The following is a 19,768-nucleotide window of genomic DNA, read 5'->3' as shown; positions in this document are numbered from 1 at the left end:
TAGGAAGCATGTTTTTGTAGTAGTACACAGGTATAAACAAAGGTGATAGATGCCTTTATATTCTTGACTTTAGCCATAAGTTTGTAGAAACTGTGCACATTAGAAAACAACAGAAGGTTTAATTTTCCATTTGGATCCCCAAAGAGAGCATAGGATTGTGCTTTTTCCAAGGCAGTTTATCATCGACCCATCCATCTGTCCACCCATCCCCTACCTACTCCCAAGAGCAAGCACCGGGCTAGGTGCTTTAGGTACATACACAGGCACTAGAGCAGAGTAGTAAAGAGTCAGACCTGGGCTTGAATATTGGCTCCACCATGCAGGAGCTGTGTAGATTTAGGGCAGGGTTCTTGACTCCTGAGTCTTAGTTTCCTAACTGTAAAAGGGACTCAATGATATTGCCTTATCTCTCATTGAATTAGTGTGGTGATTAAATAAGATAAAGTACCTGACACATAACCAGCATCTGATAAACAGGAGACTTATTAGGTAGCATCATTCCCAGTTTAGGTGTGAGAAAAGTGAAGCTCAGAAGAGGTAAGCGGCTTGTACAAGATCTCAGATCTAGTAGTGATGGAGCCAGGACTGCACGCTAGGCGTGTGAAAAACACAGGCTCCTCACAGCACCATGCTTCTCTTTTAATGAGCTCACGGTCTGGGGAGGAAAACAGTCACCTAAACTTGGAGTGTCCCACAATCCCTGTTAACTGAAGTGCTATGATAGGAGGGGGCAGAGAGGTGTGGGCCAGGAAAACTCCCAGGAAGATGTGCCTGCACTGGTTCTTGAAAGGCCTTTGAGCATCTCTTAGACAGAAATCCTAAGGAGGAGACTATACTCAGATTGAAGAAAGGGCCTGTGCAGAGGCAGGGAGAAATGAAAGAGCAGGGTGCTCTCTGAGGCTGTAGCCCAGGGTCTGTTAGGGGAACCAGTGGGGGAGCTGGGGGCAGAGTCCAGACCAACATAATCTCCTTTACCTTGTAGGTGTGATCAGGAGCCACAGATACAGTTTAAATAGATGGATGAAATTAAGAGTTAAAATGGCTGGAAGTGAATCACACTTGAATCTTTTCCATTTTCACTTGGAAACAGAACATCTCTCCCACCAGGCAGGCTCATCTAGTGTTTCCATGCCAACCGATTGCAGATAGGCTAAGCCCTAAGGCAGGGAGTGGTGCAGGGAAAGAAGACAGAAAAAGAAGAGAGAGCAGGGGAGAGGCCAGGCTCAAACTGTGGGGGTGGGCTGTAAAAAGAATGGGGGGGGCAGTGCACTACAGAGGAGGAAGGGGGGATCAGTAAGCACCAGAAACGAGGATTTGGTAAACCTAGTCGTACTTAAATTTATTGCAAAGCCTGGTCATTACCTGCCCCACCCCCTCCACACACAGATGCAGCATTCAAACCAGGGTTTTTTTGAGCTCACCTATACTCTGAACATTTTCAAAGGAACCTCATGCAACTTACGAAATTCTAACCAGTTCATTTCTTATTCACTGGAAATCAAAATAGGAATGTTAGAACTCTGATTCTCAAGAAATCTCACCAATCTTTTCAACCTGCTTTCCAAAGTTACTTAGCTTTGAACTAGGAAATCTTATTTTTGCTAAGTGTTAGCAAATTATAGCATCAGGTTCAAGGATGGTTTCCAAATTCTGAATCTGGATGTGATCAAAATTGAAAGCAATCCCAGGAACTGGCCCTCCCATTAGCTGCAGGTTGGCATTAATGAGACTTCTATGCAAGCAATCTAAGACTTTTTAAGCTATTGTTCTCAGGTTGAGGAGGAAGTAAATAAAGTTAAAAAAAAAAAGAAAGAAAGAATAGAAAAAGATTAAATAATGGTTCTTAATGTTATTGCATACTGGAATCACTAGAGGACCTTTAAAAAAAAAATAATGATGCCCAGGACACATTCTCAGAAATTCTGACTCAATAGGTTTGGGCTGCGGCCTTGGGCATCAGGGTTTTTAAAAGCACTTGTGATATTGTGATTTACAGTGAGATTTGGTCTTTGTCCCATTCCTGGCACAGAGCTCCTAAAACGCTTGGAATGTCCTAAGTGCTAAGAGCCATAAAGGTGTCTCCTGTTATTCATAACAAGCCCCTTTCTACCACACCTCAGTTTCTGTTAGTGAGCTTTTAGAAAGTCCCTAAGGATGGAAGCTGCTTACCCAGGGAACCATGCAACTAGAGGGCTGGAGCTTTCAGCTGCACTCCTAACCTCTGAAGAAGGAAGAGAGGCTGCAGGTTGAATTAATCGTCAATGGTCAGTGATTTAATCAATGATACCTAGTAATGAAGCTTCTATAAAAATCCTAAACGATGGAGTTGAGGGAGCTTTCTGGGTTGCTGAAAACATGGAGATGCTGACAGCGTGGCCCTCACTGGGAGGGTGGCACTCCTGGAGAGAGCATGGAAGCTCGGTACCTCTGCCCCCATATCTTGCCCTAGGTATCTCTTTCACCTGGTTGTTCCTGAGTCTTATTCTTTTACAATAAAACAGTAACCTACAAAGTAAACTATTTTCCTCAGTTCGATGAGCTGCTCTAGGAAATTACTGAATCCGAAGAGAGGACTGTCTGAACCTGTGATTTACAGCCAGCTGGTCAGAAACACAGGTTAACAATCTGGACTTGTGACTGGCATCTGAAGGGGGGCAGTCTTGTAGGGCTGAACCCTTAACCTGTAGGATCTGACACTATCTCCACGAAGACAGTGCCAGAATTGACTTAAATTGTAGGACACCCAGCTGGTGTTGGAGAACTGGTCGGTGTGGGGAAAAACCCAGCCATCTGGTGTCGGAAGTGAAGTATTCAGTGAGTAGTATAAAGGAAAACAAAAGTTATTTCTTTCAGCTCCCCAGGTGATTCTAACACGCAGCCAAGGTTGGCAAACACTGAGATAAAGCAGGAAGAACCAACTAGTAAAACAAACCTACTTTAGAGACTCTTCTTGGCCCTTCCCAGGAGAGAAAGCCGGTGTGAACTGGTCACATTGGGACATGACCTATCCTGGCAGGCGCTCAAGACAGACCAATCTAAATTCCACGTAGGAGGGGGAGGTGGGTTTGGCCATCAGATTCGGACATGCTTTTATTGCTGGTCTCCCCACTAGATCAGGAGTACCCTACAGCAAGGACTGAGAGTATTTATCCTTGTATTCCTTGAACCCACCTTAGTGTCTGGCACATGGACTATCAATAGTTGTTTATAAAATGAATGGAAAGCAGGAGGAGGCACAAGTGAACGAAATGAATGTCAGACCTAATTCTCACCAGACTTCCTTCTTAGCACATTCAATAAGTCATGGGCATGGGCAACAGCAGCTTTAATGAAAAACAAAATAATACAGAAAATAAACAACTGGACACCCTTTGTAATTTCCGTTGAATTTAATGAATACTTACGGAACTTTTTTCTACTTGGATTCTGTGCTACACTCTAAGAGCCACAGACTGAGCCTTCTAGCAAAAGAGTAAGTTCTAGAAGCAATGACTGCTGGTTCTACATCGATCTGTGGTTCACTATTTTAAGAATTCCTTACTTTAATGACGTTTTCATTGGTATAATATGGCTGATTCGGGTTTGTGTGGCTTAAAAAGTGCAGCGAGTAGTATTTTGGATGGGGCTGAAGCAGATCATTCAGCACTTCCTATGTTTTCAGCAGTGTTTCAAATAAATTCCAAAGAGCATTATTTCCCAAATGTGCTTTATCCCAAGTAGCACATGGAATTCTTGCTTAAATCCTGATTTCTAGGGGATAGGCAAACACTGTCACAGAGGGTCTGTAAATCTTCAGAATACCTTATCCTGCAAAGTGCTGACTGCAGCATTTTTACAGGTGAAACGATAAAGTTGGGGGAGGGGAAAGAAAAGGAACTAGGACATAACAAATACTGTGTCTGTTTCATGGCAGACACTTTCTGAAACAACTGATACTTTTGTTGGATTTAATACTTATAACAACCCTTTAAGTGGATATTATTATTCCTTTCTACATTAGAAATGTGATCCCAAAGGTACTCTCTTCTATAGGTTAATTTTGCCTGTTTTTGAATGGAATCATACCGTGGTAGACAGAATAATGGCTCACCCAAAGATGTCCAAGCCCTAATCCCTAAAATCTGTGAATATGTTATTTACATGGCAAAAGAGACCCTGTAGATGTGATGAAGGTTAAGGACACTAAAGTGCCAAGAAACTATCTTGGATTAGCTGGGTGGACCTAATCTAATCCCATGAGTCTTTATAAGTGTTAAAAGTACAGAACCTTTCCTGGGTAGATGAGAGAGACGCAAGTGAGGAGAGAACTCGCAGTACTCAGCTTTTAATGTGAAGGAAAAGGCCACTAGCCATGGAATGTGGCAGCCTCTAGAAGATGGGAATGCCTCTCAGATGACAGCCAGCAAGAAAGCAAGAACTTAGGTCCTACAACTGTAAGGAAATGAATTTTGCCAACAATCCAAATAAGCAAGAATTAGATGTTCACTTAGCACCTCCAGAAAGCAACGCAGCCTGCTCATACACTGATGTTAGTCTGGTGAGACTGATGGACTTCTAACCTACAGAATGGTTAAGAAAATGAATGTGTGGTAATTTGTTATGACAGCACAGAAAACGAATACACCTGTAGTTTATGTGTGTGGCTGGCTTCTTTCACTCAATATTATATTTATAATACTCCTACCTGCTGTTACTTGTAGCAGCCACTCATTCTCATTGCTGTTTAATATCCCCTTGTGTAAATATACTACAATTTATTTACCTATTCTATTGCTGATAGACATTTGGGCTATTTCCAGATTAAGGCTATCACAAACAACGCTACTATGAACATTGTTGTATGTATTTTTGTTGAAAATACATAAATATTTCTATTGTGTATATACCTCAGAATGAACCATAGGGTATAATATGTTCAACAATAGTAAACATTGACAGACAGTCTTCCAGTGTGGTCATACCAACTTACCTCCCATGAGCAATGTATGAGACACTGCCATGAGAGTCTCAAACATTTACCAACATATCTTTTCAATAATCCTGGTGGGTAGATAGTGGCATTAGGGCTTGAATTTGCATTTTCCTGATGACCAATGAACTGAACACCATTTCACATGTGAACTCACCATTTACATATCCTCTTTCATGAGATACCTATTCAAGTCTTTTGACCTTTAAAACAATTTGGTCTCTTTTTCTTAATAACCTGTGGCAGTTATTTACATATTCTGATTATAAATGCTTTTCCAGATCTCTGCCTTACAAATGTTTTCCCATGCTCTGTTTACACTTTTATTTTATTCATGGTATCTTTTGTTGAACAGTTTTTATTTTAATGTAGTTCAGTTTATCAATATGATAAATGTCCTTCAGGATTAGGGCATCTTATATAGTATCCTCCCTACGTATCACTGGATTCACTTTGGTAATAAATATTTTATTTTGGATTTTTGATCTTGTGTTTTATAAGAGAGACTGGACTGTAAATTTCTCTTCTTATAGTTACCATATCATGTTTTGCTATCAAGGAGATGTTAATATTGTAAAAGCTAAGAAGTCTTCTCTCTTTCCTAATTTCTGGAAGGGTTTGTGTAAGATGCTAGGTGATTTACAGACATTATTCTTCATAAAACCTTTTGAGTTGTGTACTTATTATCCTCATTTCATAGAAGAAGCTGAGGCCCAGAGGGAGAGGAAATGAACTGCCAGGGTCATGACACAAGAAATAGGTGGCAAAGCAAGGATTCAAATCCAGGTCCTTGTGACTCTAAAACTCAGGCTTTTTGCCCATTCCGTTCCGCTGTGGACTCATGCATGAATGGCTGAGTGAGTTGGTATTCTAAGGAGTTAGTGTTTCATTCTATGACAGTTCCTAATTACTTCCTGCAGAGAGGAAACACACTGCCAAAGATGACCCCCCCCCAAAAAAAAATACAGCTTTGCTTTTGGAACCTCTCATATCTGACCTTTCAAATATCTATTTCCTAGTGCCCCCTCACCCCCACCAACACACACACTGTCAGACCCCGAAGCAGAGTCTGGATTAAGAATAACAGAAAAAAACAGATGAAAATAATACTAACTAGCTTTAACTGCATCCTGAGGCATATCTGATCCACCTTTTCACTCCTTGACAGCATTCTACATAGTTTTTTGTAAACAGTAGTGACCCAAGAAAAACTTAAACCCATATCCTTTCCACTATACCATATTTGCTGTAGGTTAATCAAAAGGTCTTGCAATCTTCTCATCCTGTATGCAGCAGGAAAGTTCATGCCTCTTTGATGAGGACGCTTGGTCGACGAAGGGTATGACCCTATGGTTTAAATTTGAGCCATCATAACTCCATGTCAAAGATCCACTCACCAACCGTCTTCAAGGTACTCATTTATTATTGAGGGAGATGTACTATACATTAAATTACTATTTTCTAGAGTAAAACTTATATGACTTCCTGTAACAATTATAAGTACCAACGGGAGTGAGGGAGCATAGAGGAAATCAAGCATATCCAAGAAAATGTGGTATTTCCAGAAACCCTGGACATTAAGGTTAAGACCAGGGATTTGGCAACAGACAGAACTAATTTATATTTGTTCTCCTTCTTTGCTGTCCAACTTTGGGCAATAACATGAACTATCTAACCTTGGTTTCAATAACTGTGAAATGGGGGTAATAATGATACTCCCTCATAGATATTATGAGATCTAAATTCTCATCACCATCTTCTTGTCCTCAGGATACCTGAATGCATTATATAATCAAGGACTCATAAGAAGATCTGAGTGTGTTGTGGAGGTGGGCATAGGATGGGGGCATCCATTTATGAGAGAAGGGGCAGAAATAGGGAATTTTAGGAAAAGAGAAAAGTGTTATAATCTTATAAAGGGCCAACACTGGGGTTCATTCAACACAGGCCTTTTAGAGATAGGGAAACTCTCTGCTGACCTGGATTCACAGCAACCAGAAACACAGAAACCCCTTCCTGATGACTAACTCAGAGCCCTCTTTAACAGGAAGAGAGCGATGAAACAGTTGAGAACCCACAGGAACGGGTTAAGAGCTTTGTCTGGAGAGTAAGAACTACAAAGTTAATTTACCTGAGAATATATATTTATGTGACAGAGGTCACTAGAAGCTACCAAATATCCTGTTTGTTGTAAAGTTCTATTCAGTTCACATTGCATTTTCTCATTATTTTACCCATGAATCAGACTTTTTTTTTTTTAAGTGTGGGAGCCATCATCTGAAAGGCCAAATCCACGTTTTTAAGAAAATTAAGGGGGAGTTCCCTGGTGGTCTACCAGGTAGGATTCGGCGCTTTCACTGCCGTGGCCCGGGTTCAATCCCTGGTTGGGGAACTGAGATCCCATCCCACAAGCCACACCGCATGGCCAATAAAAATAGAAGCATGTACAAGATGTAATCTGAAGAAACTTAAGGGGGAAAAGTATATGAAGTAACCCATCTGTTCTGTAACAATACAGTTATACAATGTTTTAAAATACAGTGGAAGACACCAGAATGTGATGATACCTTTTAAGAGTTCGTTTTTAAAATAAAGGATGCCACGGCTTCCCTGGTGGCACAGTGGTTGAGAGTCCGCCTGCCGATGCAGGGGACACGGGTTCGTGCCCCGGCCCGGGAAGATCCCACATGCTGCAGAGTGGCTAGGCTCGTGAGCCATGGCCACTGAGCCTGCATGTCCAGAGCCTGTGCTCCTCAATGGGAGAGGCCATGACAGTGAGAGGCCCGTGTACCGCAAAAAAAAATAATAATAATAATAAATAAATAAATAAAATAAAATAAAGGATGCCATAATGTAAAATATATGAAAGTACAATTTAAAAAATAATAAAAATCCTACTTTGATAATGGAAATTCCTTCTTACCTCTTAACAAGCATCACCAAAAAGCATCAGTTTACCAAAGAGGATGTTCACCAGCAATAGTCTGGGCTTCCTACTTATTGAGAAAATGGTATAAAAAATGAAGAAAATACATGAGGAATAAGAAAATCTAAAAGACGGCTTTCTTCATCAAGAAAGGACAAAAGTAAAAAGCCATCTCAGGCATTTTATAATCATTTAAAACCAGAAAATTCAGGATTAAGAATTTAAACAAGTTAGCTGTCACAATGTTTGCCTTAATTTTCTTAGCTACAAGGTAGGATTATGTGGATAGTAGAAAGATGGAGATGCATCTAATGGGGTTTATAAAATTATAAATTTTAAAATTTGGAGTACTTTTCCTGATGCTTATATTTTGTTCCTATTTTTCTGACCTTAAAATGGCCTTTCTTATATAAAATGATGGCAATAATAAAGAGCGATCAATTTAAAATATAATTTGTATGTGGGTTTATTATTTTTAGACTTCTTACTTGGTGAAATTAAGTTGTCAATCCCATGTCAGGCCCCTGATTTTTTAAATTCTTTTTTTTTTTTTTTTTTTTTTGCGGTACGCGGGCCTCTCACTGTTACGGCCTCTCCTGTTGTGGAGCACAGGCTCCGGACGCGCAGGCTCAGCAGCCATGGCTCACAGGCCTAGCCGCTCGGCGGCATGTGGGATCTTCCCGGACCGGGACACGAACCCGCGTCCCCTGCATCGGCAGGCGGACTCTCAACCACTGCGCCACCAGGGAAGTCCTGATTTTTTAAATTCTAATGCTGTTGGTCAGGGAAATCTATAAGTCTTGCAGCCTCTGCATGTAGGAAATCACACATGGAAAGGACACCAACACCCAAAAGGTTCCAGTGATTTCCAAAGTCCTCTGAGGCACTTTTGTTTTTGTTTTTGTTTTTTTGCTGTATGCGGGCCTCTCACTGTTGTGGCCTCTCCCGGTGCGGAGCACAGGCTCCGGACGCGAAGGCTCAGCGGCCATGGCTCACAGGCCCAGCCGGTCCGTGGCATGTGGGATCCTCACGGACCGGGGCACAAACCCTTGTCCCCTGCATCGGGAGGCGGACTCTCAACCACTGCACCACCAGGGAAGTTCTGAGGCACTTTTATACATTTTCTTAAGAATTTAGACCTGAGGAGCAAGGAGAAGGAGTAGTAACTTTTGCAGAACAGGAAGACTGTTTTGCAGAACAGTGTACTGCAGGTGCTAACTAAATGTGAAAAAAATGACACCACTTAACTTTTGAAAGATTTCCTACAGTGGAGAGTGATGACTGAAAGCAGGCCGTTGAAAGTTCAGAGCAAGTGGAATTTCAAGGTCCTCAAGCACTAAGAGGGATGAAAGATAGCTTTTCCACAGATCCCAAAAGCAGAGGTATGGATACTTTATACAAAGTATTCTTTTAGGTAAAAGACAAAGCTTGGCTCCTTGAAAATGTTCCCAATGCTGATATCGTGTTTCTTACACTTGCTGCACTATTTACTAAGGGAAACACACATGCCTTCAGCTTTGAGCAAACTGTCCTAAGCCAGGTGTTAGCAGGACTGGCATCATGGGTGTGGGCCTGCGTGGCTGCAGAGTCCCGCACTTAGTATTATGCTCTGCTCTCACTGTCTTTACATTCTAATTTTTGAATGTGGAGCCCCATTTTCACTTTGCACTGGGCCCCACAAATTGTATAGCTGACTGTGGGTCTCAGGCTGCATGTTCCCCCATGTTCGGGGCACAATGTATGACAGGCACTTCAATTGTGTTCTTTGATGTGGGGCTTTACCTGGCTAGGGCTACGCAGGCTGCAGAATCTGCTGGCAGAAAAGGGGCAGAGAATTCGTTCACACTGTTGTCATGGCCACAGCTCAGGGGGTCTCGCTCAATTTAACCACAAATCCGCATGCTCTGGGCATCTTCAAACTAGAGTACAGGATCTAAGGTGACTATGATATTCATTCAGCTGCCCATTCGACATTTAACAATGCATAAGTAGTTCTATAGAAATCATGCGGTGTGTTACGTGGCAGTAAATGAAACAGGAGGCAAACGTTAGACAAAGATACATGTGAGCTGTGGGTTCACACACCTTTAAAGAGACTGGACTGAGGCAAGGGCTTGGTACTACTCTATGCGTGGAGAAAAGAGTAGATAGTTCAATACTTTGAGCCACAGATTTCTTATCTGAAAACTGTGGGAAAACAATACCTACTTAACAGATATTTTAAATCAAATCAAATCAAATTTATGAAAGCCTTTCAATAAAGCCACATGGCACCATAGGTAGGGGCAGAGGACAGCTGGCTTAGGTTCTAAGCCCAGCTTAGCCTCTTACGGGTAAACTTCAGACCTGGTCTCCATTTTCTCTTCTTTACAGTGGGGCTAAAACTAGCACCTATCTCTTAGGGGGGCAGGGGCTGTGAGAATTATATAAGATAATCCGTATAAGGTGCTTAGCAAACTGCCTGGCATAGAATAGGATGCAATTATAATTAGCTGTTTATTACTAGGAAGTATTTTAGAAGAACTTGTGGATGTTTATTATTGTTTCTGTTCTTATTGATTCCCAATAAAAAGGAAAATGGGTTTGAAGTCTTAACCTATACTAAATATGGCATTTGTCTGGCTAAATGAGTTTTTTAAAAAAACATAGTTTGAGACAATTATCGCTACTGAACAGGACGGTTTATTCATCCGATCAAGAAGAGACAAGGACCTCTGTTAGGCAGGAAACCATTTGCAAGCCATGAGGTAATTAAGTAAAATTTTAATTAAAAGTTAAATGCTCTCCAATCTAGCAACATCCATAATTCATTCACTTGATGGATTCAGCAGTTACCGTAGGCCAGACCGTGCAGATACAGACTGTAACTGGGCAAATCTCCATTTGAGAGGTGCTCACCATCGGTGGAGGGGACAGGTGAGTTAAGAGGCGGGCAGTGGAAAGGGTGTGAAGGTTAGAAGAGAGTTTACATGGGGCAGAGGAACACAGAGGAGAACGTGCTTAACTCAACCAGCATCTATGAGTCACTGGTGATTCTCCCAGTACCATCATGTTTAACCTTCATGTTCAATTGATATCAATTCAAATATCAATTTGAATTGATATTCAAAAAGTTTGTTCAATAAGTACTTAAAGATCTCCTATAATGTGTCTGGCTCTGTTTCAAATGCTGAGATGAAAGGACCAATGTCCTGAGTTTATTCCCTTGTTCCTAACCGAATCACATGATTTAGGGTGGAGATTCTCTCAATTTTTCCATGCCCTCATCTCTCACCTGTTCTCTCCTGTCAACATTCTGTGTTGTGCCTTTTATTGTTCTGCCCTCTTTTGTAGCTAGAGCTGTTCAGATTGTTCTTGGAAGTAGTAATTTTGGGCTAACAGGCTACAGTACCTCCTCTGGAGATGTGAAATGTCTGGAAGTATGATTACCATGGGGCGGGGGTGAGGATCAGAACCCAGGCTGGTAGAGTGATTCTTCAGTGCCTTCAGGGCAGAAAAGACGTCCTATTAATCTTTTTATTCCCCAGGGCATAGTAATAGCATAAGGTAGATGGTTGTGGCTCTGAAACAGTTTTCTGGATGAATGAGTGAGCAAGTGAATGAATGAGGGTCTGCCATTTTTAAAAATGATATCTGATTCTAGATCTTGGGATAGAGGGATAGATAAAAAAAATGTGATGGTCAATGGTAGGGTCATCCATGGTACTACTGTCTCTCTTTCTATAGAAATCTAAAAATTAAAAACCTTCTAAAGTCGGGGCCAGCCTATGATTTTAGGTGAAGGAGAAACCTCCTCCAGATCCCCAATGACCCCTCCTCCATTCTATTTCTGGCACAAAATTAGCTGCCTGAAGACAAAGCCTTTTGTTCCACAATTAAGGATGCAATTAAAAATGCAAATGCCTGAAAGAGTGCACATAGTGCTAATGAGTCTCAAAGTATACATGAAGAATCAAAATCTATTCCGCTTTAAAGGAGGCACCAGCTTAGGAGGCAGGCTCTGAATAATGGAAGGGGTAAAGGTCCTCCCCTTTACCTAACGGGCCCATCTGGCAGGCTCTTTCATAGACTTAGTTTAACTTAATCCTAACAACAAGTCTGTGAACCAGGTATTATGTCCATTTTACAAATGAGAAACTCAAGCTTCAGCAACTGAGCAACTGTGAAGTCTGGATCAGATGCCAGGTCTACCCTGAGGAAGTCAGTATAAAGCATAAACCAAACAGAAGGTCTATCAATATGAATGTAACCTCTGCCCCTACAGGATTAACTTCCTCCTCACTGTACTGCAGTACAGTGGGCATGGGCTCCAGTGAGAGACACACCCGGGTAGAGAATATGGCTTGGCCACGTAGCACCATGTATAGGTTGTTTTTCCTTCTACAAGGTTCCTCCTCTGTAGAATGGGGATAATAATCATAATTATGTCATAGCACTGTTTTAAGGCTTAAACGAAGTCAGGAGTAAAGCACTGGTACACAAGCTCTGGCCTCTCAGTGTGGTTCCAGCTGCCTACCCTGACTTTGCAATGCCCTCTCCAGATCTCTCTGGCTTCCCAAGTCTAGACTATCTCCAGACTCTCTGCCTCATTTTGTTAAACTGTTTCAGGTACCTGGTCATGTCTCCCCCAATAAGATTTTAAGAGAGGTAAGAAACTCTGAATCCAAGGTGCTATAATACATTGTATTTCTGAAAGAATAAATGATAATTTTGCCAAATAAGAATATATGAGTGACTGAATGAATGACAGGCAGTAAAAATGCCATTGTAGGCCAGCGCTGCGCCAAGCACTGGGCAGGGGATGCACACAGGATTGAGACATGTCCTATGGGGACGGCTGCTGACAGCATGTTGGTCCAAGGTTGGAAGGGAAGAAGTTCACAGATTTCATGGCTTTGCCTTAAACGACCTGGAGAAATCCATAGCCAGGTGAAGTTGGAAGCAGCTTTGCACTGGAGCAAAGTCCCCTGACTGGCTTCATTCCACATTCTTCCTTTGTATCCCCAGGTTACTGACCAGCAGTACAGTGGGGGAAGGAAGTAGAGTGGAAGGATATGTTATTGTTTAAAGAAGAAGAAGAAAAAATACCAGGGTCTCTTACTTATATGATGAGGTTGCTTTCCCCTCCCACCAAAATCAGTCAGGTAAGAACATCTTTCCTCTAGAATGAAAACCCATCAGGATAAAGAATCCTGGGTGAGATACGTTTGCTCAAGACTTGCTTCAATGTAACTCCCAGCCCTATGTCCCTAGAACAGGAAGATTAAGGGTGCCGAGAACGAGAAAATGGATGAAGTTCACCCTGAACCCAGCCCCTACCCCAAGTCCTCTTGCTAAGAGGGTACAGGCTGTGTGTCATGGTCTAAATGTATTATTGAATTAGGCCTCAGTTGAAAGAGGGTCACAGAGTTCAGCAGGCAAATGAAGCAGCCTGAAAGGCCCTGCAGAGCCCGATGCGTCCTGGAAATCCCAGTACCAGTAGGTAGTTCCTGCGTCCTCAGGACACAGCCAGACTCCACACACTTGGTATTGGGTTTCCGTAGGACTGACTGCTCAAAGGTCCTGGCTTATCTTCTAATTTTTTTCTTTCACATTTGTATAGGAAAGAGAGTCTAGGAATTAATTCATCCAACAAATATTTACTAAGGAGACTTTCTTATGCCAAGCACTGTGGCATAAGGCACTAAGGATATAGTAAAATTAAGACATTAACTGGGATTTGCAGGTCCAGTATTGATGGTATTGCCATTTCAAGGAGCTTTCCCATGAAGCTTTAATAAAGACCAGAGTGATCACTATTTTCGTAGCTGAGTTTTAAATACCAGTGGTCTTCTGGGTAGATTTCATTGTAGGAAGCCTTATAGGCATAATGTAAAGATTAAAATAGGTTAATAACTGCAAGGCATATAACACATGAGGTATCATAAAAGGACAGTTACAATAATGATCTACATACTACTTGAATTGCCTGCAGATATGTACAATGAGAATCCTGAGGGAAAGAGGTCTGTGCTCTTACTCATCTCTGTATCCTTAGCATCTACGGCAGACTGGTATATTGTAGGTAAGTACGTGAAACCATGTTTGTTGAATGAAAGAATCGATGCCCTAATGAATCTATGTGTAAAAACATTATGTTAAACAATGGGGCAGGAGGCAGACCTCAGCATTTGTTATATTATATAGCCTTTGAAGCAAAAACTGTCAAGGAAAGTAGAAAGTTTGAGTTACCAGTTTAAAATGTGGACTTCGAACCACTGTAAAAAGAAGAAAATCCTTCAAATTCAGAACAGAAAACCATGAGCAGAGGGCTTAGAGTAGCTGAAGAATGCAGAGGAAAAATGGAAGAAATTGTGAGGATAGGGACGCTGATAACACCCATGAGGAACTGGAAGGGCCAGGTGTAAGCAAAGCAACCCTTTCTTAGCTGTGTCTCCAACTGAATTCTTTTTAGATTCTGTCTCTGGACAGACCCTTGTGGGGGATGAGAAATGCCTGATGAGTTGGCACAGCTGGGCACTCTGGAGCCATAGAATCCTGGCCTTTCCCGTTGGCTTTCATGGGGTCTAGAGGACTGAAAACATAAAAGGTCTCCAGGAAGTCTATCCTCCTTCCCTTGATGAAGGAAAGCCAAGGCACAGGGAGACTCACCGCTGCTGAGAAAAGTGTCTCCGTTCACAAACAATTCTACAGTCTCTCTGTCCTGCAGGGGACAGGCTGCCTTTCTAATAAATGATAAACACCACTGACATTAATCAGTTGCTTCGCATGTGCCAGGTATTTAAATTCACCATTTTACTTTATCCTCACAACCACTTTGTGGTATCTTGTTACTAATTTCACGGATAAAGACGCTAAGGACAGAGAGACTGACTTGTCCAAGATCACTGAGCTAGTAAGTGGCAGAACCAAGATTCAAATGTTTGTCTGTCTGGCACAATGCAGCAACCGTGCTCTTAAATAAGCATTGTTCTCTACTGCCTCACACACAGGACCTGAATGTCTGGCTCACATCCAGTCCCATTCTGTGAGCTTGGGGGCAAATATTTACCTTCTCCGAGTCTCACTTTCTTCACCTGTAAAATAGAGGAAATATCCCCTGATTCTTCGAGGTGTTGCGAGAATCACACGGGGAAATATATGCCAAACACTAACATAATGGGTGACCCACAGAAGACGCCTGACAAACGTTTCCCTCCATTTCTACTTCCTCATCTATGCCAGGGAGAACCGCCTTCCAAGCTGGCTAGGACACCAAGGGTCTGGGGATTCCAGAGATGCTAACTGTAACGTAGTGAAGATGTGTTCTCCTGCCTATGTACTGTGTCATCTGCCTGGAATGCTCCTTCTTGTTTACTCCATCTGCAAGCTGTAGATCACAACCCATTAGTGAGTTATTAAACCAAGTTAATGAGTTGTGACCTTCACTTTTTTTAAAAAAAGAGGAAGACAAATAGAACGGAAAATAGCAAAGTTCACTGTACATTAAAGGTACACTTTGATGAAATTCTTCTTTCAGCTTTATGTGCGTATGTATTTACTGGGCCATGATGAATAATGTATTTCTTACTTTGAGTAAAAAGGTCTGAAGGCCTCTGGATTAACTCATACAAAATCTTCAAGAATCAATTCAGATATCCTTATATAAGGCAGCAGTAAAGATTCTCGGCCTCTCTAGAGGTAACTTTTCACACCACACTGCATTGTGATTGTCTTCCCCTCAGCTGTCCCCCCCACTAGATGTGAGTTCCTTGGGGACAGGAAACATGACTTCTACTGCTGGGTCCTCAATGTCCATTATAGGTCCTGGCACAGAATATACACTCAAAAAATGCTTGATGAATGCATAAATAAATTATAGTAACTGACTAAACATAAATTCACAAAATGCTCCAAATATGAAGCAAACAAACCAAACCTAAATTCACAACAGAAAGCTTATTCACTTGAACTCTCAAAATCGGTACCTTTTATTAACAAACGAACATGAGCCAAGTTTCTCTTTTATATTCTTTCCTGTGACCTTTCACTCCCCATTGGTGGACTTACCTGCTTTTCTTTCTTCCCCTCTCCATTCTCCCAGTGTCCTGGGTGCTCTTGCTCTCTTTTATCAGAAGAAAGGATCTCTCCTTAGCCATTTGCACTTCTGTGTGAATTTAATCCCCTGTATCTCTGACCTTTCTTCATAGCTTTTAGATATAAAGGTGCATTCCTATTAGTAGCAGGAAAAGCCTTGTTCTGCTATAGGGATGCATTTAACAACTGATAAGAAGACGGGGAGTGCATATTTTAGAGCTAGGGAGACCTCAACCTGCCCATATGGAGAGCCCCAAAGTACATGCAATGAAACCCGAAACCCTGTATTCCAGTGGTTCAGGAGCCCAAGTGAATCTATGGCTGAAGAACTGATAATGTACTTGTGGAGCATTTTGAAAAATACTTTATTCAAATTTTTAATATTTTATTTACTTTTAAGGTTCTACAACTACATGTTTCACAATGCAGGAAATACACAATACGCATAGCCCATTAAATCAAATAGATGCAAATCACTGGCATACAACACGTACAGTATTATCATTAGCGACAATCAACTCCATTTGCATGGCACTACCAAAGCACTTCAAGCACCTTACAAAAAAGATTAAAAGAAGGAAAATGATTACAACTAGATTGGAAAATAGAGAGGGCTGGCTCAAGTTTACAACACCGCCTGGCTCAGATGTGCTAGTTCCCTCCCTCTCTCTTCCACGCTGTCGGGCAAATAAATCGCCACCACCAGGGAGGACCATTTCTAGTAGGGGAATGAGGCCAACTTCTGCAATATCCTGAGGAGATGCACTATCTTGGACATGGTCAGCGCAGGGCTAATGCTGGGAGTGTGAGGTGTGAGAGAGTGTGTGCGTGTGTATGTGTTGTGCATATAGGGAAGAGGAGGTGACTCCAAGGGGAAGGGTGGTTTTGTGGTGCAAACAAATGTTCTACTAAGTCAGCTAAATTGTTTATTACAGAACAAGAAGCTGTTTGCTTTCTGGTTTAGGTTTCGGCTTCATGGAAAAATACGAATAGTACTAAAGAAATCCCCTATGAAATCCCTATAGTACAGTTTATCCTGTGTAAAAACCCCAAAGAGGTTTCTGTTTGAATTTCTCCTCTCAGCTAATCTACTCCTTAATCCAAGAGTCGGCCACTGTGCTGATGGAAGCACACTGGGATTCATGGCCAAAGTGCGTTCAACAGCTGAGACGCACAAGCTGTCCCCTGAGCAGGTGGAGTGAGGTGGCACTAGGAGGCAGGACATCTAACTCTGCCACCAAATGGCTGTGGGGTCCCGGGCAAATCCCTTCCCTCCTGGGGCCTCAGTTTCCCCTTCTGCAAATAAAACAGTGGGCCTGGTGATAGCTAAGGTTCCAGCCCTAGAATTACATAAAGCTGAGCAGAATAAAGAGAATAATACTCTAGGGTGTCATTCTCAGATTAAAGAGACATGCTCATCATCTGATGTTTATATAATCAGAGAAATTCTGTTACTGATTTATTCTGAGACAGCAACTAGTTGACTTTCTAAAATAAGCACAATCAACTGGCACTAGTTCTATTCAAGCGATCTGGATGAAACAAGCATATCTATGAAAATCCTATAGCTAAAACTGGTGTAAAACAAACAAACAAACAAACATACTTAATCATTTTTAGTAAGAATCCCCTTTAGGCCTTGCCATTTCATTTCATTTTATTAATTAATGAAATTAATTAATTTAAATTAATTTATCACATTGCATGAGAACAAGGCCAGGGGATCTTGTAAGTTCTTTCCCTCTGATTTTACTCTATTCATGGTTCATATCTTTTCCAATTCTATGCCTCTAAAAGTCATTTAGATACTGAGGTCAGCCCTCTACAACACACTTTTCGTATCTTGTGAAGAAATAATTTGGGAAATTTCCCATTTAGTGTCAGCTATTTTTGAGCCTCATTTAAAAGTAGTTCCTCCTTTCAATATGACCTCCAACTATTAGAATGTTAACAAGGTAACATTCTTTATTACCTTAAGTCTTCATCTCTTGTATGTTATAGTTTTATTTACCATTTTAGAGAATAAAGGTCTGATTCTGAGTAACACTATTATTTCAAATAAGTCTATTAGTCTTACATAATAGCATCATAGCACTTCATTTAATTTTCCTAATCCTCCACAACTTAATTAACAGGAGTAAGCTATTACCAGTATATTTTTTGGCAAACTCCTTCTAGTACATTGACATGTTTATGCATTCTATTTTTTAACAAGATACCAACAATATGGTAATGTTTCCTTCCAGTTTTATTCTATATAACCATTCCATTTTTATTAGCTGATTTATCTCTAACCTACTAACCTAATTGGCTTTTCCTAATTTGCTACCCAAGACTAAAACATTTCAAGATTAGAAAATATTTTATATCACAAAGAATAGCAATACAACACAAGTAAGGAGAACAGAAACAGCTACTTTCCATCATATTTGTGATGTCACTACAAGACATGTTCTAGGGTGGTCCTCAACAGTTCCTTTCACAGATTACACAGAAATGTATCAAAATAATCTTCCAAAACGCAGTTGAACAAATTTGGGACATTGATATTCTGGGTTTTTTTTATTTTAAATCTCAGGACTTCTGAGGTACTGGAACTCCCTGGAATAAGAAGGGACTCTATGCTTGTCAGAGAGGCCAGCAAATCAAGGCCTTCGAGAACCTGCCGCCTTCTGGAATCCTGCTCCCTTCTTGGCCCTGCTGTGCCTACCTAATACACACAAAAGATAACTTTATAGCCAAAGAGGAACCAACAGGACAAGTCAATCCAAGTACATCAATTAATGTCTATAACATGCACCTCATGTCAAGAAAAGACAGTGAAATTTCAGATGAGGAGGATATGGCCCTAGGTGGGAATCAGACCAGATCCTGAGGGAGAGAGAATACAGTGAGGATGGGCATGGTTCCTCCACTGATACCTGGATTCATCTGCACCATTAACTGGACATCACTCTCCCCCTCTGGCTGTTAATACTTACATTATTATTATTGTAAGTCATCATTCTTTTTAATTGAATGATAGTGGAATGAAGAATAGTTTCCAATTGGAATTAGGAAGATTTTCCTAGATTTTATGAAAAACTAGGAATTAATCCTTTAATATGACATAAAATCCTTAAAGAAATATGATGAATTATTTTTAAGAAACAACTGGATACTTCAAATTCACTGAGTTTTTACAGTTTGCAAGTGTACAGTTTTCTGGGGTTTTTTTCAAGTGGAGTCAGCACTGATGAAGTACATTTTGGGAAGAATATAGAAGGCTTATGCTAAGAGGTGAATGTTATAGTTGAGTGATGATGGATCTTACTCAAGAGTTAACTATGGGGATGAAAGACCACAGGGCATTTCAAGTTCAATCAATCATCTTTTTTTCTGGTAAATTAATGAGTTTTGACAGGCAAGGAACAAGTAACTTTTGTGGTTTGAGAATCAACTGGTAATGAGATGCCACAGAAGAAAGTCATTCTACCAAGACTTTAAGAAAAAAACCACATAGCTCTTTGAGAGAGTACTTCTGATTTCCAATCAATACACCAAAGTTAATGCATAGATGTCAAGCAGGCCAGGAAGCAATATGAGAATATTTTCTTCCCATACTGATGGTAAGCCAATGTCCAGGGCTTTGGCCCACATATTCAATTTAAGATGTATCAGAACTGAAAATATTTCTTATTATTTTTACTACAACCTATGCTAAGAACTTTACCCTGGATCACAACATGGTCAAAGAACTTGTTAAAAGCAGGGGCCTTTAACTAATTTAACATAATTAATAACATTTCAAAAATTTC

General features: G+C 40.9%; 1 protein-coding gene across 6 annotated transcripts in view; it reads right to left on the bottom strand.

Moving 5' to 3' along the window:
- Positions 1-19,768, bottom strand: part of DLG2 (discs large MAGUK scaffold protein 2) — a gene marked incomplete at its 5' end in the record, with an annotated part of 938,475 nt that overhangs the window by 126,550 nt on the left and 792,157 nt on the right. The gene's annotated exons all lie outside the window — the stretch shown is intronic.

The sequence above is a fragment of the Grampus griseus genome, assembly GCF_964374135.1.
Source record: "Grampus griseus genome assembly, chromosome: 8".
Classification (NCBI taxonomy): Eukaryota; Metazoa; Chordata; class Mammalia; order Artiodactyla; family Delphinidae; genus Grampus; species Grampus griseus.
This window is presented reverse-complemented; position numbering and strand designations above follow the sequence as displayed.